The sequence below is a fragment of the Cyprinus carpio genome, unplaced genomic scaffold, assembly GCF_018340385.1.
Source record: "Cyprinus carpio isolate SPL01 unplaced genomic scaffold, ASM1834038v1 S000006658, whole genome shotgun sequence".
In the NCBI taxonomy this organism is placed as follows: domain Eukaryota; kingdom Metazoa; phylum Chordata; class Actinopteri; order Cypriniformes; family Cyprinidae; genus Cyprinus; species Cyprinus carpio.
In genome coordinates, this window is record NW_024879282.1 from 1088417 (window position 1) to 1113580 (window position 25164).

At 38.1% G+C, this 25164-nt stretch overlaps 1 pseudogene; it reads left to right on the plus strand.

The window, feature by feature from the left end:
* The window catches only part of LOC109097910, a 50304-nt pseudogene that overhangs the window by 17562 nt on the left and 7578 nt on the right, over nucleotides 1–25164 (plus strand).

Below are 25164 nucleotides of genomic sequence, written 5' to 3' on the forward strand. Positions count from 1 at the left end.
AAAAAGTCAGAATTTTGGTCAATCTGTCTAATGTAGACATGGGATGCTTTCAGGCAGGACACATTTTTGTATACTGCAGTGTATACTTATAGTCTGTAGTGTTTTTAAATTATGTACAAATGTAGAATGACATCTTTGCCTATCTCGTTGTTTTTAGTTTCAGCATACATTTGTATTTACTCATTTAGACTTACAAATGACTACCATCATAAGCAATTTATCATAAGATAGATTTTGCATAAATAGATAAGCAAGCAACAGCTTATCTCCACTGCAAAATGATGGGAATCATACCATAACTCTGCTGTGTTGCATTATTTTTAAAAATAAATATTAATACCTCCCTTCGTTTTTTCCCAGGTTTCCTACAGTGAGGAAGAAGTTCATCTCAGAGTTGAAGGAGCTCAGGCAGAAAGAACAGAGCCCACATGTGGTCCAGAGCACCATCACCCTCATTATGGGGGTCAAGTTCTTTCGCATTAAAATGTACCCAGTGGAAGATTTTGAAGCGTCTTTCCAGTTTATGCAGGTACACAGTAAAACAATTCTACAGATGTTCTACTTTAACTGACAAAAAACAGTGTACACTATGATAAATAGAAATCTTTCTCTTTTATTGTTATAGGAGTGTGCTCAGTATTTCTTGGAGGTGAAAGATAAGGACATTAAACACTCTCTGGCTGGACTCTTCGTAGAGATACTCGTCCCTGTAGCCGCAGTAAGTACAGCTGTCTCTGCTATAGTAAGCACTGCCAAGCTAAATATTTAATAAATATTTATATGTATTTTTTATCTATGCGCTAAATTGTGATTTAAGAAAAAGTTTACAGAATATGCAAATTTAAATAATGTAATAATGATTTTTCTGTCCAAACTGTAACTCATACTCAACGTGACGTTTCTCATCAGACGGTAAAGAATGAGGTGAATGTGCCCTGTTTGAGAAACTTTGTGGAAACCCTCTACGACACAACGTTAGACCTGTCATCCAGGAAGAAACACTCTCTGGCAAGTCTTGCTCTCTTTTTTGATGCTTGCAAGCAGTAGACGGAGATGCATCTACAGTAATTGGCTCATAGCTGACATGTTTTTGCTGTTTCTGTGATGTTTCAAATAGACCATCTCTAAACATTTTTCAAAATTTCTGAACTTACCATAACAACTGTTGAGTTGCATTCCCAACCCGTGGCACACAATAGCTGTGTGATGTGTGTGAGCTGTGCATTTTGACATTCTTGTTAAAGGACATCGTTTCAGTTGATTTGTTTGCCACAGATTGCGACTAAATACTTTACAAACCAGCTTAAAGATAACAACTCAAGTGAAAAATAATTATGACAGGAAAGTACTTTCCAAAATATGTTTGAGAGCTGTGCTTCTCAAAGTGTATCTCCCAACCCCCAAGTACCCATAATACCCTTAAATAAATAATATGAATTTTTTTAATAATTTACATATATGAAATTACTAAGAGTGAATATGCTATCAGGCATTCTCTTGGCAAATATTTTAATGAAACCATATTAACATGGTTGCCCCAGTTATTTTCACGTTATTAAATTCTTACCTCCTTTAAGCTGCCTAATAATTTTTTAAAATCTTTGTTTATAACTTTTTGATTATAGCTTTGACTAAGCATTCACAGTTTTATTAGTAGTAACACTTTTTGGAACTGTGGTATTTTTGATTGGAATTGTGGTTACCATTTATAATGATTTCTGTAGGAACTGTGTGTGTCAGAATTGCTACAGATATAAAGAGGTTTAGGGGAGAGACAATTTGAATACACTTTGTACTAGATTGATTCACTGTCTTTGCTCAGTCATTGTATTACATAGTTCTTGTTAAGGACATATAATATAATCATTGATCTGTCTTTTTTTCTTTCTCAGGCTCTGTATCCACTGGTAACGTGTCTGCTGTGTGTGAGCCAAAAGCAGATCTTTCTAAACAGATGGCACGTCTTCCTCAACAACTGCCTGTCCAACCTGAAAGTGAGTCTTTGTGATCCACAAAGCTTGTGTGATAAAGCAGACCTGACAATTCCTCACATTGTGGATGAGCATATTACAGCAGTTCACATGGAAAAATTAATGCAGTTTTGTTGTGCAAGGCAGTTGTGTAAGCATCATGTAAACGCAAGTTCTTTTAACTGTTGGAGCCCATCAGTCATGTGCACAGATATTTAAAGTGGCAGCAGCTACAAGCAAATAGCTGTTAAAAATGTGTGAAATGCAAAGGGAGGGCAGGAAATTGAAGGAATGTTTTGTTTGCTTGAAAGAGGCAGGTAGGACAGGATAATCCTTTATCATTAGCTTTTACATCTCATTGTACAGTCTGTACTCAGCACTTCAGTCTTTGTACCTGTGTGTGGGTGTGAGAGAGGCAGAATGAAAGAATGAATAAATGAAATGAGTTGGGGCAAATGAAAGGAGGTGCAAAATAACAACCATGAAGGGCAGCACTGAGAGACTCTCTGGGAAAAATGTTTAAAGATGCTGGATCTTTATTTCAAGCATTCAGTTCTTATCTGATTTCTGTTATCCCTCAGGGTCTCTCAGTTGTCATATTGTACTTGCGGCAGTCTGCTGCAGTTAGTCTGAGAGCTGCTGACTTTTTATGTAATGAAGGTTTTGACCTGTAGGAAAAAGATCCAGTTCGCTTCAGTGCCCACATTTGGTCAAAAATCCAAGTAAAATTAACTCCAAAGCAAAGAAACACCAAACATGAAAGAACAGATAAGGTTTAAAATATAAAAAAAGTTGATCAAAATGATTTTAATCAGTTTATTTGTCTTGCCAGTAAAATATTTAAACATCCTTACAATAGAATACATTTTTTGATATACGTGTAATATATTAAAACAATACAATTAAATGAATTCAAGTATATATTAAGATTACATTATATATATATATATATATATATATATATATATATATATATATATATATATATATATATATATATATATATATATATATATATATATATATATATATATATATATATAACTAGAAATTATAGTTAAGTGCTCTTCTTTCAGAACAAAGACCATAAAATGGCCCGGGTGGCACTTGAATCTCTCTACCGGCTGCTGTGGGTCTACATGATCCGAATCAAATGTGAAAGCAACACTGCAACACAAAGGTAGCGTATTGAAAATCAGAAACATACAAGCCACAATTTAAGAAATATATTTGTAATATAAGAAATATGATGGCTATTTCAGATGCATTACACTGACAGTGATGATGACGAATAAGATTTGCTAACGTTGATTCTGATGATTGACATCTATTAATATGACATTTTTATTATTTTATACATTCCAGCCGCCTCACCTCAATCATATCAACACTGTTCCCTAAGGGTTCACGGAGCGTCGTTCCTAGAGACATGCCGCTCAACATCTTTGTCAAGATAATTCAATTCATTGCCCAGGTTTGACACCTATATACATATGATATGCATCTAAGAACATAATGCACGTCTTTTTTTTGTGTCATGGCTTTATCGTATGACACACAGTAATATCATCTTTGTTTCTATCCTTACTACAGGAAAGGCTGGATTTTGCAATGAAAGAAATAATATGTGATCTGCTGAGTGTTGGAAAATCAGCCAAAGCTTTCAGTTTAAATCCAGAGGTAATGTTTATACTCACACACAAACACACCCGCATGTTTACTTCAAATGTTCTAATATTTTTAAATAAAGCTTAATTATAAATTGTTTCTACCTAAACCTAAGGATTAGAATTATAGAACTAAAATAATATGTGATTTGCTGAGTGTTGGAAAATTTCTGTATAGCCAAGAAAACACATAAAAACACATTCATTCGATTAGACCGAGTTGAGATCTTGTCATGAGGAAATGCATATTTGATTTATTTTCTGATATTTGTATGGTGTATTTCCAGAGGATGAACATCGCTCTGAGAGCATTCCTCGTCATAGCCGATAACCTGCAACAGAAAGATGGTGAACCACCCATGCCGAACACAGGGGCCACTTTGCCTTCTGGGAACACGCTGAAGAAGAAAAAAACCTACCTCAGCAAAACTCTAACTGAGGAGGAAGCAAAGCTTATAGGTCAGGGCACTTATATTGCGAACACCTGCCTGTGTGTGCTTGAGTTTGTTGTTGTACATTTTGCGTATTTTTATTTACAGTCTGTATTATTTATGCCGTTCCCTGCAGGTATGGCACTGTATTATTCCCAGGTCAGGAAAGCCATTGATAACATCCTGAGGCACTTGGACAAGGAGGTGGGCCGCTGCATGATGCTCACCAATGCCCAGATGCTTAACAAGGAACCTGAGGACATGATCACGTAAGCAGCTGGTTCTGGCCTGTCTCCACCTATTATTTATCTCTGAGCTTAACATGAGTGGGTGAAGGGATAGCTCACAACCAGACGACTTTTGAGTCACATTCAGCCCACACACCACACCCTGTTTGGAAAGTTTGAAATTCTCTTTCTTTCCTGTTTCCTTGTGTTTGTCTTTTCTCTGTCTCTCTCATTGTTTACTTTTGCGTTACTCATCCCTTCTCTCTCTTGTCAGCGGTGAGAGAAAACCGAAGATTGACTTGTTCCGGACGTGTGTTGCAGCCATTCCCCGAATCTTGCCAGATGGCCTGTCCAAAATTGAGCTCATCGATCTCTTGGCCAGGTGAGGTTCACCATACACCCTTTGACTAAACAACCTACCATGCAATAAAAAGCTTCAATCATTATTTATTGTTTTTCTTTTTGGCGTTCTGCAGGCTGGACGGTCCACATGGATGATGAACTCAGACTTATTGCCCAGAATTCCCTGCAGAGTCTGCTGCTGGACTTCTCAGATTGGCGAGAAGACGTGCTGTTTGGGTACACTAACTTCCTGCTGCGTGAAGTGCAGGACACACAGCAGGGCTTGCAGGACTCGTCTGTTAAACTGCTGTTGCATTTTCTAACACAGTGGAGGCTGGCGCTACAGGCGCCTGGAAAACGTTCTGCGGAGGTATCAGCATTATGTGCTGCTTGATATTTTGCATGAAAATTTTCTCTTTGCTGGCTATGCTTACTTAGCCAGTGTAAACAGTTCTTGGGAGTTGTGGGTATGATCGTGTGTATGTGTATATACTTGCTGACCTCAGATGGGAGCTCAGAGCAGCGGGAGCTCCAGACTGCCGCCCGAGCGCAGTCCTCACTCCACTGTGCTGCATGCTGTTGAGGGTCTGGCCCTGCTGCTGCTGTGCTCTTGCCAGACCAGCACCCGCAAACTGGCTGTGTCTGTCCTCCGAGAGATACGCTGCCTGTTTACAGCCATCGGTCAAGCCGAGGTGAGACAAACTGCTGGAACTTTAGCAGATTAGGCCAGAAAAACAAAACAAAACAAAATCTAAACACAACTAACTAATTAAACCAAATAGCTAATTAGAACATAACTACGCAGAACAATGTAGAATAAAATATTATAGAAAGACAGAATGTAATAAAAACAAATAGAATAGACAAAGACAGAATAGAAAAGAATCAAATAGAAAAAGACAAAATAGAAAAGAAATAAAAAGAAAAAGGAAATAGAATAAAGACACAATAGAATAAAAGAGAAAGGGACATAATAGAATATAATCTGATTTGTCCATTGACAAACAGAAATAGAACAGAAAAAAATAGTATAAAATAGAATAAGATGGAAAAATACAGAATACAGAATAGAATCAGTTTGATTAGAAAAAGAAAGAGTAAAGAAATAAAAAAAAGACAACATGGAATAGAAAAAAGGCAAGCAAATAAAAAGAACAGAAAAGATATAATAGAATCTGATAAAATAGAAAAAATAAAAGAGTAAAGGATACAAAAGGATAACAGAATAGAAAAAATAATAGAATAGAATAGAATAGAATACTCAGAATAGAAAATGACAATAGAATAGAAAAATGAAATTGAATAGAAAAGAACAGAAATATTAACAAGTAAAATAGAACAGAAAAAGATAGTAATATAAAAAAATAGAGTAAGATCGAATGGAAAAAGAGAATTGAATAGAAAATGAAAGAAATTAGTTTCATAGTTAAAAATAATTGAAAACATACAGAAGATAATGAAACATTAGGTTGGCACTCAAGCTTATTGACTGATTGTATTGAATTTGATGTCATTTGACCAGTTGAAATCATCCTAAACATACACATGCAGTGGATTGATACCAGATACAGTACTAATCAATAGAAGACCTGTTAATGTAACAAACATTATTCAACAATAGCCTTATGGCTGTCATGTGATTCTGCTCTCAGGGTGACGATAAATCCATGATTGAGGTTATGGACCAACTGGCCCCCAGCGTGCTGGAGAGTTTCGTCCATGTGGCCGTTTCTGACTCTGTAAGCATTTCCCATTAGCCCAGCGGATGTGTTTCTGTTTGTGTATCCATATGTTTATGTGTCGCTCTCTGTATTGACCTCTACTTGCATTGAATCGATTTGTGCTACAAGGCTTTTATAAAACTCGGTTACCATATGTTTGTGTCTGTAGAATCATAACACTCATGCATGCTTGCTCAAGATCAGCTATTAAAATCTGTGTTCTGTGAAGCCACCCTGCCCATGAGTCATCACGTGGACCTGCAGTGGCTGGTAGAGTGGAATGCCCGCCTGGTTAACAGCCACTATGACGTAAAGAGCCCGTCTCACGTGTGGATCTTCGCCCAGTCTGTGAAGGACCCCTGGGTGCTCTGCCTGTATAGCTTTCTTAGGCCGGAGCACCTCCCTAAGCACTGCTCCATGGCGCTCAGCTATGCCTGGCCCTACGCCTTCACACGCCTACAGCTGCTTATGCCGCTTGTTGACCCAAAGTGAGTTTTTCAATTATCTTGACTCTTAAAACTTGCCATTCATAGCAGTTTTGATGATTTTTTGCATGAATACTGTCAGAAAAATCTGACTTTAAAGAATAGACAGACACTCATGTCCCCAGTGGAAATGATTTTTGACCTCCTTTCTCTGGTACTCCCTGGCAGCAGTCCTGTTTACGCCAAAAAGACCAGCACGCCTGGATCAGCCGATGGCTATGTGACGCTGTGGAGGAATTACCTGATATTGTGCCTTGGTGTTGCCAAACCTAGTATCATGAGTCCAGGTCACCTGAGAGCCTCTACACCTGAAATCATGGCTACCACACCTGATGGCAGTGTCACATATGACAACAAGGTACGTCATGCCTATAGTAAGACAATCATGATTTGGGGAAATAAAAGAACTGTGATGTCATGAGTACATGTATGTGTTTATGATCAGGTGATAGGCACACCATCAGTGGCGTGGCTCCTGAAACAGCTGGTTCCTCTCATGAGATCGGAGAGTTTAGAGATCACAGAGTCTCTCGTCCTAGGCTTTGGGCGAACAAATTCCCTTGTGTTCAGGTATTGTTTTTAATTAAAAAGATTCTTTTTCATTCTAATAAGCTATTTAGCATAATTTTCTCCAAAAAACTGATTTTCATATTTTTCATAGAGTTATTTCCTGAACCAGGGCAGTTTTATGGCAGATATATCAAAGAACTCTGGCAACCACTTTTGTGTCTTTTGCCATACACAGTGAGGGAGCTTTGAAAAATGTGAGAAGTTTGAGAACAGCAAATGAATATAGCAGCAAGTAATGTGTCTCAAACAAAATAGCAGAGATGATTGTCATTCCATTCTGACGTGTGCCGTTACTTAGAAGTAGACAAACGTCTACAGATTCTATAAGACATGTTTTACTGAAGCACAGGCCAAGTGCTGTTATTGTTAACTAAATCTAAAAAATTGTTTCCAGTCATTTGAATAAAATTGAAATAAAAAATAAATATTTGATAAAACTGCCTTCCCAACTAACTGAAATAACTTTTAAGTTAAAGTACTGAAATGACTAAACCTGGAAAAAGAAATTAAAACTAAAAATAACTAAATAAAAAATCACAAAAGCACATACATTTAATAACAACTTAAAATTAAATCCAAATGAAAACTGAAAATATAAAACTAAAAGGTCATTCAAAATATGAATAAAGACTACATATATAAATAAATACTACAATAACACTGAGCAGAAATTATTTATTGTAACTTTTCAACCATAGACATATCAATTTTAATTTTGTCATGAATTCATAGCAACACATTGCAGAATAAAGGGTTATTCACACCAGACTTTGGAGCAAAAAATATATTTATGAAAATATTTGTGTTGCTTTCATGCTGCGGGTTTCTCATGACTGTTTCATACATGTGTGTTTGATTAGGGAGCTGGTGGAAGAACTCCATCCTCTAATGAAAGAAGCTCTGGAGAGGAGGCCTGAGGTAAGTGCTCTGTCCTAATGCAGCTCTTTGGAAACCCTGTAGATAACATAGTGTGTATTGTTGGATCCATAGTGCAGTGGCAATATGAGTTCATGCACATTTTTAGATTTAAATCGAGCTTCTCCATGTTATTCTCTCTTTCTGTCTCTCTAGAATAAGAAGCGTAGAGAGCGAAGAGATCTGCTCCGGCTGCAGCTGCTGCGTATCTTTGAGCTTCTTGCTGACTCAGGGGTCATCAGTGACAGGTGACCTAGACCACTCACCCCGGACCTGTTTTGTGGACTTGCGTAGTCAAATCCTGGGTTTAACTTTTTAGCAGATCTTCTTTCACAACAAAGTCTTTGAACTCTGTTGGATTAAAACGGGGAAAGGGAAAGTCTTGTAAAAATCCCTTGTGCATCTGTTTTACTCTGTTTTTTTGTTTTGTTTTGTTTTTTCTGCAGTACCAATGGGGCATTGGAACGAGATTCCCTGGCTCTAGGAGCCCTTTTTCTGGAGTATGTGGATCTGACCCGGATGCTCTTAGAAGCAGAGAATGACAAAGAGCTGGACATTTTGAAAGACATGAGAGCTCATTTCAGTGGAATGGTGGCCAACCTCATCCAGTGTGTTCCAGGTAAACATGGAGAAAATACTTTGAATATCCTTATTTCAGGATTTTATTCACACATGTCCTCTCCATTAGCATCTCAAATATCTTTCCCAGTGTACTCATAGTACTCCCAAATGTACTCCAGAATACCAAAGACCATAATGAAAGCAGGTCAGATATTTTAGCTGACATAATAGAGCCGTTGATATAGTATATATTTATCTAAACATTTTGCCTTTTCAAAGTCTCAGTAGGCTCTAACACGAATGAGTCACTTATTAGAGGCCCAGGAGCAAAGCTATGAATAGAACTATTCTGGCTCTGATTAATACGTGCTGACTGACCAAGAAAACCCTCAGACCAGCAGAGCACAACATTCCCTCTAACACACAGGCAGCCTACGTAAGCCCACCAGAAGCCCTGCGTCACAGCCAGCTCTCACATTTAAAAGCTGGTTGTGATGCAGGGCTCTTTAGTGTATTGACATACTGAAAAAAATAGATGGATATTGCTATTTTTTATGAATAGATACAACAAACTCATATGTGAGCTTTCAATTCATCAGCGAAAAAAAAAAATTGTATCATGTATTATAATTATAAGAAATGTTTCTTGATTACCAAGCCAGCAATGGCTACTAAAAAATCAGATTTGCCATCATAGGAATAAATTATATTTTAAAATATATTAACATAGAGAAAAGTTATTTTAAATTGTAATAATATTTCACTATTAGCTTTGGTTAGCATAAGAATTGTCTTTTTTAAAGCATTTAAAATCTTACCGACCCAACATTTTGAACTGTAGTGTACATACCTTTGAATAATACCAGTTAATTTTAGATATTATGTTTTACACTGTACCATGCTGAGAGTAAAAAAAATATTCTAGAATCTTCCTCAGGTCTCATTGGTGTTTTTCTCTTTAGTCCACAACAGGCGGTTATTGTTCCCCCAGCAGAGCTTGAGGCATCACCTCTTCATTCTCTTCAGCCAGTGGGCCGGACCCTTCAGTGTCATGTTCACACCTCTGGACCGCTATAGTGATCGCAACCACCAGATCACACGCTACCAGTACTGTGCTTTGAAGGTAAACCCAGATAAAAAAAAATCTACTCATTGACATTTCAGAGAATCAGCATTAAGGCATTTTATCAAATAAGTCTTTATCCCTTCATACTTGGCATATAGAACTATCTCGCAGTTTAAGAGAACAGAGGAAGTTTTGAATTTACCCTCACAATTCGGTGCCGTTCGTCTCTTTGGAAGGAAGAAGAGATAGAGTTATGTTAACAGCACTATATCAAGTGGAAACGTCTGAAATCCAATCTGGAAAGTACCTGTATGCTCAATTAACAACTGGTGGGTGTCTTGCGGAAAATTCCCCAACCTCTCTCTCTGCACCTTCTTTGTTCAGAAAGGCATGCACTTGGCAGTTCCGACCTCTTTTTTAGTGTAAGGCGTGAAAAGCATATTCTGTGTGTCACAATGGATCAGGGCTGTTAGACAGAATTAACTTGTGTGTAAAGTTTAATAGCAGTGTGTAATTTCAGTCTCATGATGACGATTCATTTTAAAGTCTTATTCCTTTCAGAACTGTGGTTTCTCCACATGCTCCAAACCACTGAGCTCTGATATGAGATGTTCTTTGATGTAATGCTGCGTTTGTGTGTGTACATGGTTTGTTGTCAGGCTATGTCAGCGGTATTATGTTGTGGCCCTGTGTTCGATAACGTGGGCCTTTCTTCAGACGGATACCTGTACAAGTGGCTGGACAATATATTAGCCTGCCATGATCTCCGGGTAAGCATTCACTCGCTCTTTCTTTATTGCTGGAAAGGTTCCTGTGTCAGCTGTAGTTCTTGTCTTAACCTGTTGATGTTGAACAGGCTTCCTGTTTAAATCTTATAGCTGCTTTTCATCAGGTTTAATACCTGTCATTAAAACTGAAACAACAAGCCTGTCAGGATTGGCCTGTGAACATATTTTGTTTTATTTGCTGGGTTTGTCAGCCATTTACATGAGTTTTATCTTATTTGTTTAGGCCTGCAATTAAAGTTAAAATTAATGACTATCAGATTGGAATAACTTTAATTCTGCTTTGATCATGGGAAAAGCACACATTTAAACACTCATGCTTTTATCACCGCGCTGGGCTACAGGTGCATCGGCTGGGCTGTGAGGTTGTTATCTTGCTCCTGGAACTGAACCCAGATCAGGTGAATCTTTTTAACTGGGCTGTGGATCGCTGCTTCACTGGATCATACCAGCTCGCTTCAGGGTGCTTCAAAGCTATTGCAACTGTGTGCGGTAGCAGGTAATTAGAGCCTTCATCATTGGCAAGGTTACCATTAATGACGTTTCAAGATTTTGTTTCCAGAAAGTAGGTCATATTTTTTTAATCTGTTTTTTTTTTCAGGAATTATCCATGTGACATTGTGACCCTTTTGAATCTGGTGTTGTTTAAGTCATCTGACACAAGTAGAGAGATTTACGAGATATCAATGCAGCTCATGCAGGTATCTGAATTTTTTTTTTTTTCCAAGTCAGAGTTCAAGTCAAGTTCAGATTTTTATTTGACTTTCTTGTATTTTCAATGGCTGAAAGATTTATTTATTTATGCATATATATATATATATATATATATATATATATATATATATATATACATATATACTGTATATGTATATATGTATATATATATATATTTTATAAATGTCAGAAATGTTTATACTAGTTTTCTCTAAAAAAATAGCTCCAAAATATTGTTTCCTTATTTTTTTTGTGTGTGATTCAGGTTCTGGAGTCCAAGTTGTCCGTTTACTCAAAGAGGACTGTGGGACAAAAATCAGGAAATATACTGTATGGCACGCATGGTCCTTTACCGCCACTATACAGTGTTTCTCTCTTCCAGCTCTCAAACCAGCTGGCCTGCATGTATCCTGAACTCACCCTGCCTCTCTTCTCAGGTAAGGTGTGCATGTCTGTGTCTGTGACATACTTACTCATGCTTTACAAGGAATACCTCTTAGCCAGATGTTTGGATGTGTCACCAAACTGTTGCCCCACCAAAAGCAAATAAACACCTATATGCAAAAGAATGTTATTGTAATGCAGCTCAACTTTTCAACTAAACCTGCCCATTTATTTTTTTAACCACAATCATCTCTCACATGTAGAGGTCAGCCAGAGGTTCTCCACCACTCACCCTAACGGCAGACAGATCATGCTGACCTACCTGCTGCCTTGGCTGAATAACATAGAGCTGGTGGATACAGGACTGCTCCCCCCAACCTCCAGCCCTTGCACTCCAGAGGAAGAGGCTCGTGAGCAGGCTGACAACCTGGGAATCACGCACAGGCTCAAAGGCAACGGCTGGGGCTCTCTGCAGGCCACCTCTCTGGTCCTAAACAACCTCATGTTCATGACTGCAAAGGTGAGAGGCACTTCACTATTGCGTAAATATCCAGTTGTGGTAATGACTCAACTCATACGAAAGAAAAGGCTCAAATAATAGCTCTTTAGCTCTTATCTCAGTTGATTCTACTAGACTGAAAATAGATGAGATGAAGAGGAAAACCAAATTATGATTATTTAATAATTTACAATTATTATAGAGTGCTATAATACAATGCTGAAAAGTGTCGAAAAATGGCCCCTTTAAAGATTCAACAAACAACTAAGATGATTTGTATGGTTTCTCATCAGTATGGAGATGAAGTCCCAGGTCCTGAGATGGAGAATGCCTGGAATGCTCTTGTGGCCAATGACAAGTGGAGTAACAACCTGAGAATAACTCTGCAGTTCCTCATAAGCTTGTGCGGAGTCAGCAGTGACACTACACTGCTGCCATATGTAAGGAAAACACACATATGGACACTCTTAACCAACACTGTTATTTTATTAGACATTTATGATGGACTACATTTGTTTTGAATTGTTTTTAGATTAAGAAAGTGGTGATATATCTGTGTCGGAACAACACCATTCAGACCATGGAGGAGCTGCTCTTTGAGCTTCAGCAGACAGACCCAGTAAACCCAGTGGTCCTACACTGTGACAACCCACCATTTTATCGTTTTGTTGCCAGCAACAAAACCTCCGTTGTGGCCTCAGGTGAAGCACATATGATCCTTGGGGTGGGGTTTTAGCAGCATTTATTTTTTGAGAATGCAGTGTCAGAAGAAAAGTGTATTCCTGAATAAACTTAAGATTTTTAGAACAATAAAGGTCTATAATTTATAAATTGCTGGAAGCACTATTCAATTAATAAATAATTCAGTCTATTAATTTACATATAGGTGCTTATAAATGTAGTACTAGTTCAGCTGAGCAGTGACAGACCTATGCTTTGGTCCATCCAGTTTCAGAACCCTGGGTTGTATTGTAGCGAATCTCATAGCCCAATGTACTGTATGATTATTCCCTAATAATGGTTGAATAATACGTGTTTTGTTTGTTTGCAAAGGCACAACATCTAGCAGTAATACGGTAGTGGCTGGGCAAGAAAACTTCCAGGAGACAGATGAGGGAAAGATCACTAGAGAGAATGAAGAGAGGTACATCTTCCTTTATGTAACTTTGATTTACTTAAATATGGAGAGAGACTTATTATTTTTTACACAATTTTTATTTTTTTTTATACACTAAATTCTCCACCATATATGGGCTATAAGTTTTAATCCACCATGGATATGCTGTATAAGAAGCCGCTATTAGGTTGTTAAACAGCCAATTTATACATGTTAAGTCAAAATGCATGTGCATTTTATGTTCCATAACATGTGTTTTGTGCACACATTTTCTCAGGTTGAGTAGCACCGCCCGGGCTCATAACCGCCTGGAATCACGATACAGCAACAGCTCAGGAGGTTCTTACGATGAAGAGAAAAGTAAGTTCTTCATCTGAGCTGTATTATGGACGTAGTTAGGGACAACTTTGTGGTTCAAAGTACCGTGTGTGCAACTCCAGACTTTATAGGTTACAGTCAGTAATTCCCCAGATTACAAGAACAGAGCAACAGATGGTTCACAGCTGACAATCCACATGCTGACACATACAGTACAACTAAGGATACATTTACACTCATTGTTTTACAGCTTTAAATTTCAAACAGCTGACAACTGTACATGTGACTTACCATTTGGCGCATACTGTATATACCAATAATACATGCTCACTAGAGCATTGCATCTCCGTATTAAGGAATTTGGTACTGAAATTAAGGTCACGACACATGCTTTTGTCTGTATATTTTCTCATGCATGTGCATTTTAACCAGTTGTGCACTCATATTTGTGAGTTTTGGGTGTGGGAGCTGCCATGTTTTGTCCTGCCTACATACCTGTCATGACAATGGAGCTCTAATAGAGATGAATGATAAGCTAATTTTCTGATGCGCTCTAAATCAGCTCATCACACCACATGGTCATATGAAGTGAAAGACTGAAATTACTCTTTAATTAAAATAATTACTTAATTAAAATGTATTATTATTTATTTTTAATGCATTAATCCTTTTTAGTTCTAAATTGTCAATTTATTTAGAATTATATATTTTTATAAATGTAAAAATAAAACAGTAACATTATATTATACTTGAAGACATTTCAAGAACATTTTTTGAAATATTTCCTGATTTATTTTGGCTGTAGAAACTCAGATTCTGATGATTCAGCTGATTTAAAGTTGGATCAATATGATTTAACATTAATTGTTTGTGAAGCTATAGACACATTTCAGAATGTTCTCTTTTATAGGGCTTTCTGGAATGCTTGATTCTGGTCAGTTCCAGCATTCTGTAGTCAAATATTGTTGTAAAGTGGTGCTAAACTTTATATTTGACTCTTGTGCCTTACAAAGCTGTGCCAGTTTCATATCTTTCGTATCACTCTGTGGTCAATGCTTTCTGAAGTCAATGTTTAATTCCCATTTATTATGTTAAATGATTCTGTTTTACTGTAATGCCCAGCGTTTTTATGCCTGTTGTGTGTGTTAACAGATGACCCTCTGCCTCCATATGCTGCCTGGTTGATAAGTGTATTGGAGAGTAACAGACCTCAGCCTCTTCCCATGCCTGTGAACGGAGGCTGTTGGGCCCCGCTGGTGGACTACCTGCCTGAGACCATCACCCCACGGGGACCCCTTCACAGGTACCACCCGAGTCTTCCTTCTGCTTTTGACTTCCTTTGCATTTTAATAAAGTCAGCCTGAATGAGATCTTAAAAGTCTTAAATGTCCTAGGTAATTTTCTCCCTTTTGTGTTTCTACTTAAAAACATTTACACAGACATACATGGATTCACCCCATAAACTCATCCTTACAGAGTTGCTTTTGTTCACGTGCAGCAGATGGATTTTACTAAGACAGTCCCATAAAACCTACTCGTGTTAGTTTGCTGTAGCATTTTACAGCAGCTACCCACAACTCTGTTTCGTTTACAAGAGAGGAACTGTTGTTCTATTAACATGGCAGCAATTCTTGCCAGCATCCTTCTGACGTTCATTGATTTTTCAGGAGGGACTTACAGATGGTCAGGCATGCATCAGGGGTGGTGCAACAACATATTTGGGATTTTTATAAGTAATCTAATATAATCTGTCAAGTTCATCAGATCTCACGCTGACACCTGAACAGGAAGATATACATCACAACTCATGAGTTATTGAAAATATGAGCAGAATTGCATAACAGGAATACCTGGTAAAAATAAACTCCTCTCTGTGTTTTCTGTCTAGACATGCGCTATCCAAATTAAAAGCTGTCTGTTTATACCAGTCGAAAACTTCATGGATCTTGAATTTAATTAGGTGATTCATAGTCACAGCTGCGCTTAACCCTATTTGCCTTCATTTTAGGCCTTTTTGCCATTTTGATAGATAAAATAGCAAAGAGAGGATGGGAAATAATGGACAGAAGAGATGCACTCAAGATTGTGAAATGCCAGATTCAAGCTTGCATCGTCCATATGTGCACTAGGCCACAATTCTCTTATAGTATATGTACATCTTTCAGTGGATGCTACAACCAATCAGGTTTAGTATGTAACCCTGTTCTTGTTGCATGTTTGTGCCGGCAGGTGTAACATAGCTGTGATCTTCATGACGGAGATGGTTGTGGACCACAGCGTGAGAGAAGACTGGGCACTGCACCTGCCGCTGCTTCTTCATGCTCTCTTCCTAGGTAAGCACTCTTTTATTTCCTGTCTCACCTCTTCTCTTTGTCTCACCTTTTTTTACATTGCTATAAAATGTGAAGAAATCCCTGATCTAGACTGTATCTTTTTTAGTTAAAGGATGTGAGGGAGTGTATGTTTATGTCTGGGTGTCTATCTGTGAGAACGCACACACATCTTTGGTCTGGTCTATAAAGTGGCCACATTTCTCCACCGTAATTCACCCCAGCAGTCTGTCTGAATAACACAGTACAACAATGCAAGAAATGTGAAAAATGTCTGTGATGGAAAACGAGGCTGAGAAGGAAAGAAAGTGGGGGCTGGTGAAATGCCATCTACTCATGGCTTATCTCTCTCAGACTCCTGATGTCGTCAGCATTGTCCCACAACATGTTTCTCTTTTTTGACTAGAGGCACACCTGTGATATTTTTGTTTTTCGGTCAGAAATATAGAACGCAACAGTGACAGTGACAGTTCAATTTCTCAAAACCCTTTTTTTTCTCAAAATAGATACATAATTTGTAAGCAAATATTTTAAAATTGTATTAAAAAATAATGTGAAAATAACATTAAAATATTGATTTATAGTATTCAGATATTTATAAATGCATTTTGGGAGTGGGCAGCTGCTTTGTTATGATTCTTTTGTACCAATGGTAATGATAACTCCATCAGTGGAATACTCTGCAGGGCTGTGGTCAGTGTAGTTCTTAATCAGAATTTCAGCACCATTTTTAATAATTGTCAAGCTACAAATTACACTAACATATAATTTGTAATCTGTGCTCATGGTAGGTCTAAAAATTTGTACGATTTAAACATTATTAAAAAAAATCCTGAACACTTGCACTGTATTAAAAGTATGCATTGTTGTACAGAGCCCTGTTTTGTGTTCTGTGCTTCTCCTTGGAAACATGATGTGTTATCAGCATTATGCAACCGTACAACAGTGGGAACACCCTTTGAAAGTAATTTAGGTTCAGAATGTCTTCCATTCCTGTCCACTTCACTGACTTCTGTTCTATTAAGCTCAGATACTTCAGTTCATTTACCTGTGCATCTCTGTCCTCTCAGGTTTGGATCATTATCGACCGGAGGTATTTGAGCACAGCAAGAGGTTACTCCTGCATCTCCTCATCGCCCTCTCTTGCAACAACAACTTCCAGGTCATTGCCTCTGTCCTGTTACTAACCAGAGAGATCGGCGACAACAAGACCCTCACCGTTAAATCCAGCTACCAGCCTGAATACCTCTACACAGGTGAAATCAGTTCTCTACCCAGAATCAAACATGACACAAAAAGACAACTGACAGAAGTGAACAAAGCGTTTCTTGCAGTGAACAAAAAGAATTCCTATTTCTTGCTAGAGGTTTTGTTTTAGTTCCCATAAGAACAAAAATCACAATAGAGTTTCAGAAAAAATATCATCAATATTTCAAACTTGTGCTCAGATATGCCAAGATACTAAATTCTGCGGGAGATACATCTAAGAAAAAGTGAACACTCAAATCAATCGTGATATATGGAGAGCAACCTGTAAAAATATCCTGTGGGTACAGTCATTGTTTCTTTACCCACAATTCCTGGTTTTAAACATAACAACTGTACAAGAACAACTGTACAAGAGCACAGCAAGATCAATGCACAATAACATAGACTTTGCATTAAATTCATCTGACCTCATTTTGTCACATCACCTGCAGCAAAGAGCAGACAGTGTGAGTATAAGATTCACAGCTTAAATTTACAAATGAGGAAGTAGGTAACTATTCTGAAGCTAAAGCCCAAGGGTTAGGATTTAACTCTCTTTGGCATAGAATTCAAAGTATTTTTAGCAGCTGTTTGTCTTTCTCACTATAGAAGAGACTGAGGTAATTAGGCCAAACACTATGCCAAGTCCCAGTTTGCATTATAACAGGTTTTTCTGACATTTAATCTTTTATCCTGCGTGTCACTGATGTTTCTGTTTCCTTGTTTAATGATACCTGAGTAGACACACGTGTGAAAAGTCATTGCTTACAATTAAAGGTTTAAAAGTTGTTTTTTTAGATAAGTGTGGTTCATATTATGATTGTACAGACATGCAGTGAAGACGAGTTCGAAATAGCGAAAAGGCTCATTTAAAAAAAACAGGTCGCAGACACAATAATTATTTTTTATTTTTTACCTGAACAGGGGGGTTTGACTTCCTGCGGGAGTGGCAGGCATCACCAGTGGCCGATTCCGGACTTAGCTCGTCCTCCACCTCCTCTAGTGTGAGCCTGGGGGGAAGCATCGGAAACCTGCCACAAATCACAGCTGACCTGGAGGAACTAGACGAGTCCTCCATAGAATCAGAGGAGAAAACCAACAAGCTCATCGAGTTCCTCACCACCAGGTATGTGGCAAAGATACTGGCTTTTAGCAGTTGTTTTGATATATGTGGATGAAAATGCTCAAATAACTCAAATGGGAGTATTTTTTCATACACAAAGCCTAAAATGAATGAGGAGTAAGACACTAATTTAGAATGCATTTAAATATGTTTATCAAGATGACAAGACAAAAATGGATGGTGCATCAAATATTCCAAAGCTCACACATCCCCTAGTGGCCAAATATCAAAATATTTTTTTATTTTTAAATAAAATTCTAAATAATTATTCCATCATTTATTTGTAATTAATTATTATTATTTTAATATTTTATTACTTCAATTAGTTTAAATGTTTTATATTATTTCGTTTCTTTAAAAAAAATTTAATTAATTTTAATTTTAATTTATTTTATTTTAATTTTGATAAAAATCTCAAACTCATATTGTTTCCATTTTTTCTCCGGATTAATTGGGCATTTCCCAGAGTCATTAAATCAGCCATTTAGAGGGCAGTAGTTCATGTATTTGTGATGTTGGTGGTGGTGGTGGTACAGTGCATGGAGTACTGTCCTGTCCTTACTCAGGGCTTTCGGACCGCTTTGGTGCCATGAAGACATCATGCCAAAGAACCCCAACTCTAAGAGCACCGAGCAGCTCACCAACTTTCTCCGGCATGTGGTTTCTGTGTTCAAGGAGTCCAAATCAGGTAATTACCAAAAATTCTTGCATTTATGTGTCTTATTTACAGAATGAAATATCCTTTACATTATATATTGGAACAGAGGTTGTTTGATAAGTGACTGATAAATGTCATGTGTCAGATTTCCATCTAGAGCATCAGCTGAGCGAAATTGCTTTGCAGACGGCACTCTGCAGCTCCTCCCGTCATTACGCCGGGCGCTCGTTCCAGATCTTCCGTGCCTTGAGACAACCCTCTCTGCCCATGCCGTATCTGACCTGCTTTCACGCCTTGTGGAGGTTGTGGGGGAACATGGGGATGAAGTACAGGTGTGCATCCATCAGCAAGAGTATCACTTAACATCCATGCAATAAATGCTATAATGATATGGCTCTCTGGAGTACTTCAGTTTGATTGGTTAAATGCAATTGGTTTTCAATAATTCTTAATTTCTTATTGCTATGATTTTTTTTTCTTGCCTTCCAGGGTTACGTAATGGAGATTTTACTCACTCTGGAGTCTGTTGTGGATAATTTAGCTGAATGTCTGAACAACAGTGAACTTATGGCAGCTTTGACGAGGTGAGAATTGCATGCCGTACATTATGCTTTCCACCCAGCCTAAAATATTTCATAGCTACAGTACACTACGGTTCAAAAGTGTGGGGTCAATAAGATTTTTAAAAATAAATGTAAATAATAAAAATAACAATTTAAATACAAAATAATAAATTTTATTCAGCAAGTAGGCATTAAATTGATCAAAAGTGAAAGTAAAGACTTTTACAAAAATTATTTTTTATTATTTCAAATAAATGTTGTTCTTTTAAACTTTTTACTCAGCATAGAATACTAAGAAAAATATCATGATTTCCACCAAATAATTAAGCAGCACAACTGTTTTCAAGAAATGTTTTTTGAACACCAACTCAGCATGGTATCATTTTTAAAAAATCACGTGACACTGAAGTAATGGCTGCTTTAATGGCAGTTCAGATTTGCCATCACAGGAATTTATTACATTTATTTTCACATATCAAAAAGTTATTTTAAACTGTAAGAATATTTCACAATATTCTTACTGTTTTACTGTATTTTGGGTCAATAAATGCAGCCTTGGTGAGCATAACAGATTTCTTTCAAAATCATTAAAAACTTTTACCGCCCCCAAACTTTTTAATGGTAGTATTGATAACAATATAACAGGTGGGAAAAAAGTATTAAATTATTCAGCTGTTTTTCTTAACATACCTGCAATGTCTCTTCCACATACAGAGATTCCTCTCCAGACTTCCTGGTGAGCGGGAAGCTCAATCCAAACCGTAACAGAACAGGGCAGCTGAACCTGCACCAAGAGGGTGGGACTAATGAGCGGAACAAGCACCAGCGCAGTTACTCCGTCCCCAAGAAGTTCGGCGAAAGTGGAGACAACTCTCTCCAATCCTCCTCGCAGCGCCACACTGGACCGCATCCAAGCCTGTACCCAACAAGGTCTTGTCCGATCAGCCCGCAGTACATCCTCAAACTCTACCCGTGCCGACACAAGTGTTATCACCGACCCCTCCCACTCCAGTCACCCCGCCAACCTGCTTGCCACCATCTTCTGGGTGGCGGTGTCGCTCATGGAGTCGGACTTTGAATTCGAGTACCAGATGTCATTGAGGCTGGTACACAAACTGTTGGCACGGGTTCCGTTGGATCTGCAGGAGAACAGGGAGAGACTAGAGAAGCTCCAGGCCCAGCTGAGGTGGAGTGGCTTTTCCGGGCTGCAGCAGCTGCTCCTGAAGGGATTCACTTCTCCGGCCACGAATGATCTTACGCTTCAGCTGTTCTGTCAGCTTACACCTGTTTCTCGAGTGCCAGTAGTAGACACATCGCAGGCTATAGGTGGGTAGAATGATAGTGGCACAATTTTATAACCTGTTCACACAGGTCTAACGTGACTAAAAGACTCAAAAGCAGTGACAAACAGTTAATGCTTTCTACTCTTGGGCCTTTGTAGACTTTGTCATTGTACAAACAAACAGTGTTTAAACTAGGTTGGCTTGAGCATTTAGAGTCATGTCATGTTTTGTTGGTAGCTTTTGTGTCTGTGTCTTTGTGTCTATAAGTTGTCTTATTTGTTGTAAAATAGTTTTCTTAATGCCATGAATTTTTTTTGTAATAAAGATTAATGGTAATAGTGGTTGCAAAAAATTTAAAACTAGTTTTGCAAGGTTTATTTTTAAATTATTTAACTAATTTATTTATGAAAACATTTTCTAAACATCTAATCTGAAGTATTAAACTTCTGTTAATAATTCAGCCTGACCTTTTGTAAACCTTTTCAGCCTTGGTGGACCATTTTTATGCATTATACTTGCCTACAGCTATTTGCATACAGAAGTGAGACTGAAGAGTGTCATGTTGATTCTAGTGTCTTGTCAGCAGAAAACAAGATGTTGATGCACTATTTTATTACACTAAACCTAAGCCTAAAATCCAATCTTACTTTTGTTTTAAAATCTTGCTATTCAAATGGATGAAGGCTGCTCAACCTGATATGCTTTTGCATTGTTTTATTTTTAAATGTCTGTGATATTTAGCTTCATTTCATGTTTTCTTCTCTGCCTGCTCAGGTTTTCCTCTGAATGTGCTTTGCCTGCTGCCTCACTTGGTGCAACACTTCGGTAGCCCTACGCAGTTTTGTAAAGAAAGTGCTGAGAGGATTGCACAGGTCTGCCCGCCTCCTTTTCTCTACACTCTCCTATTATGAAACACACTCTGCACTTGATTGACATTTACACCTGAATGTGAAGACATTTGACTCATTCTCAATACCTAATCCTGTATTATATCCAACTTCAGAAGTGTTTTTTTCTAGACTTATTCAGCATTTAACAAGACAACTAACTCACAGCATGCAGCCTAAGTATTTATTTACAATAAAATCTCAGCTAGTGTCCATATTTCTGCTGCCTTATTTACATCAATAAAATGTCAGTCAGTAGTAGCACACATATCTAAGTGCATATAGTGACACAACTGACCACAATAAAAAAAAAAATTCTTAATATTACACCATAACAAATAGAAAATTATCTTATAAGCTCCCAAAATACTTAAATACTTACAATATGAAATTTATGACTGCTAATATGACTGTTTATTGTGTGTTTTCTAGGTGTGTCTAGAGGAGAAAGACAAGAACACTAAACTTTCTCACCTAGCGCATGTAATGACTCTGTATAAAACTCGTTCTTACACCAGAGACCCCTTCTCGTGGGTTAATGTAGTGTGCCGCTACCTGCATGAGGCCTTTTCGGACATCATACTCAATCTGGTGACATATATGGCTGAGGTGAGGTGTCCTGAGGCTTAAATGTCCAAATATATGTTACAAAATGATAGATATGCTGCAGCTGATATTGTATGTGAAGAGCACCTTTTAATACCAGCTCTCTTCATAGTTGCTAGATAAAGGATTACCCAGCATGCAACAGCCCTTGCTGCAGATCATCTACAGTCTGCTGAGCCACATGGATTTGGCAGGAATTCAGGTCAAAACCTTTAATGTAGAGGTGCTAAAGACCATTGAGAAATTTGTACAGGTGAGATCCTTCCGCTGAACCACTTGAATGATTTCATCTGATCATTTGTAAGAATTCAGTCTCAATTGTTATTCATTATGTGTGTGTCCTCAAACGGTTCACTGGAAGGAAGCTCTGAACATTTTGAAGCTGGTTGTTTCCCGTTCGGCCAGCCTATCCCTGCCGTCCTATGCCCATGGTGACCTAGCCCACCTGGAGGTTAGCCGTATGATGTGGGATGGCTCATCTAAAGCCCTGCCAGGAAAGACATTGGAATTCCATTTTGACATATCCGAGGTACTTTACACAGTGCGCACAATACATTTTGTTGTTAATTTTTCTTTCTTTCTGTTGGCCAAAACAGTGTTTATGCTTTTGAAAATATCAGTTTTCAGTTAGATTATACTCCACAGGTTCTCTGACTCATTCACATCTTCAGGTGTGGCCGTGTGATTGTTTTTGAACATGCATTTGTTATCAGATCCCGTGAAGGGCCCAGCCTCTTTCCCTTTGTTTTTGGAACATTTTAGGCCAAAGGGAAGTCGCTAAGGTTCTCAGCTCGCTTTCAGATGGAAAAATGGGGATAATAGTCAACGGAAGTTTGGGGAGATGTGTTTTGACTGCATTTGTGATTAATAACTGTTCAGAATAAAGTGTGGGTGAGATCCTGCCTCTCTGGGGGTTTCAACGGCAGTCTAATGAACAAAAGGATGTGATGTCAGAATGTACAGAGCAACTTACGAGAAAGTGACTGGTTTGTGTGTGATGTTTGACACTGAATAGGTCAAAGAATGTAAAACCTTAACAACCTCAGGTTGTTTAATATTAATCTTCAATTTCGGGACGATTCTGGTTATATTCATTTCATGTAACAACTGATCTGGAAAAAGAAAGTCTTTAATAACTAGAGAAAGATATCCATTTTTGCATTCCCGTCCAATTAATTTTTGTAGTTTTGCGGCTGGTGCAGGAACCACCAGAAGTGCTGCGTTCACCAGGTATAACGAAGACCTCCTTGGAGCCAACTTTGTGTATGATTGCCCTCTTGTTGCTTCATGCACAACTACAGGAAACCCTCAGTTCCTAGAATTTGAGTTCTGGCCTCTGGTCCACCCTGATGAAAGTAGTGATATCCTGTCCAGATGTAGCATGTGCACAATGATAGGAGTTCACCAATTAGGCTATTTTTTCCACACATGCTTGTTTATCTACAGGAAGGCTATGACTCATGGGTAGTGTGAGCCTGTTCTTGTGCGGGTGTGTTCATGTCTATGTAGAGGGTTACATGTCTGTGTTCAGTCTATATTGTAAAATATGTTTGATTTTAAATTAGTGACTTTCTATATTGTGTGAATGTATGTGTTTGTGTTCAGACGCCCGTTATTGGCCGCAGATATGATGACCTGCAGGGATCAGGAGGGAGAGATGGGAAAGCCCGCGCGATCGCAGTGACCCGTAGTACGTCCTCTACCTCTTCAGGGTCCAATTCAAACACCGTCTTAGTGCCAGTCAGCTGGAAACGGCCACAATCATCCCAGGTGACAAACATTTCATGCTGTCCATATTAGTCAATGTACAAAGGAGAGAAACTTCATTTCATTCTCTTGGGCTGCTTTAAATGGTGTCTTTTAACTTCCTCTTTGTTCTTGATGACATTAAATCAGCGATTCTATCAGAGTCTGTTTTTTCAACTGGTAATTTCCTTTTGTTTAACAGAAACGAACAAGAGAGAAGCTGGTGAATGTTCTGTCACTCTGCGGACAGGAAGTTGGCCTCACCAAGAACCCATCAGTGAGTCCTCACTGTCACTGTTGTTCATTACGCTTTATAAGACACTTATTACTTTGGTCTCATAGACTGCAGGAATAATAGACTAAATCTATGATTATTTTATATCAATAAAAGCCCTAATTATTGTGCATAGCAAATGCACATATCAAATGCCATAGCAAATAACAAGTCTAAGTCTTACAAGGCATCTTAGTAATTGGACCATTGCATGATGCTTTATTTACATACCCACACTCCATGCTGACTCCACTATCATGTTTGTTTGTCTCAGGTGATCTTCTCATCCTGTGGTGATCTGGACCTCATGGAGCATCAGCCCAGTCAGGTGTCCTCTGAGGATGGGACCCGGGAGGACACCTTTGATGATACCACATCAGAGCAGCAGTTCAGAGTCTTCAGGGACTTTGACTTCCTGGACGTAGAGCTGGAAGATGGAGAGGCGAGTAGAAAGTCTGATTGTTTTTGTCTCACACACATTTTGCTTTAATTGTACACACTATATAATTTATTATCTTTTACATTACCGATATGTTTCTTTTAAAAATGCTTACACCACTGTTCAAAAGTTTGGGGTCAGTAAGATTTTTTAAAAAGAATTTGATACTTTTTTTCAGCAGGGATGCATTAACATGATCAAAAGTGACAGTCATAACATTTATAAGGATTTCTAT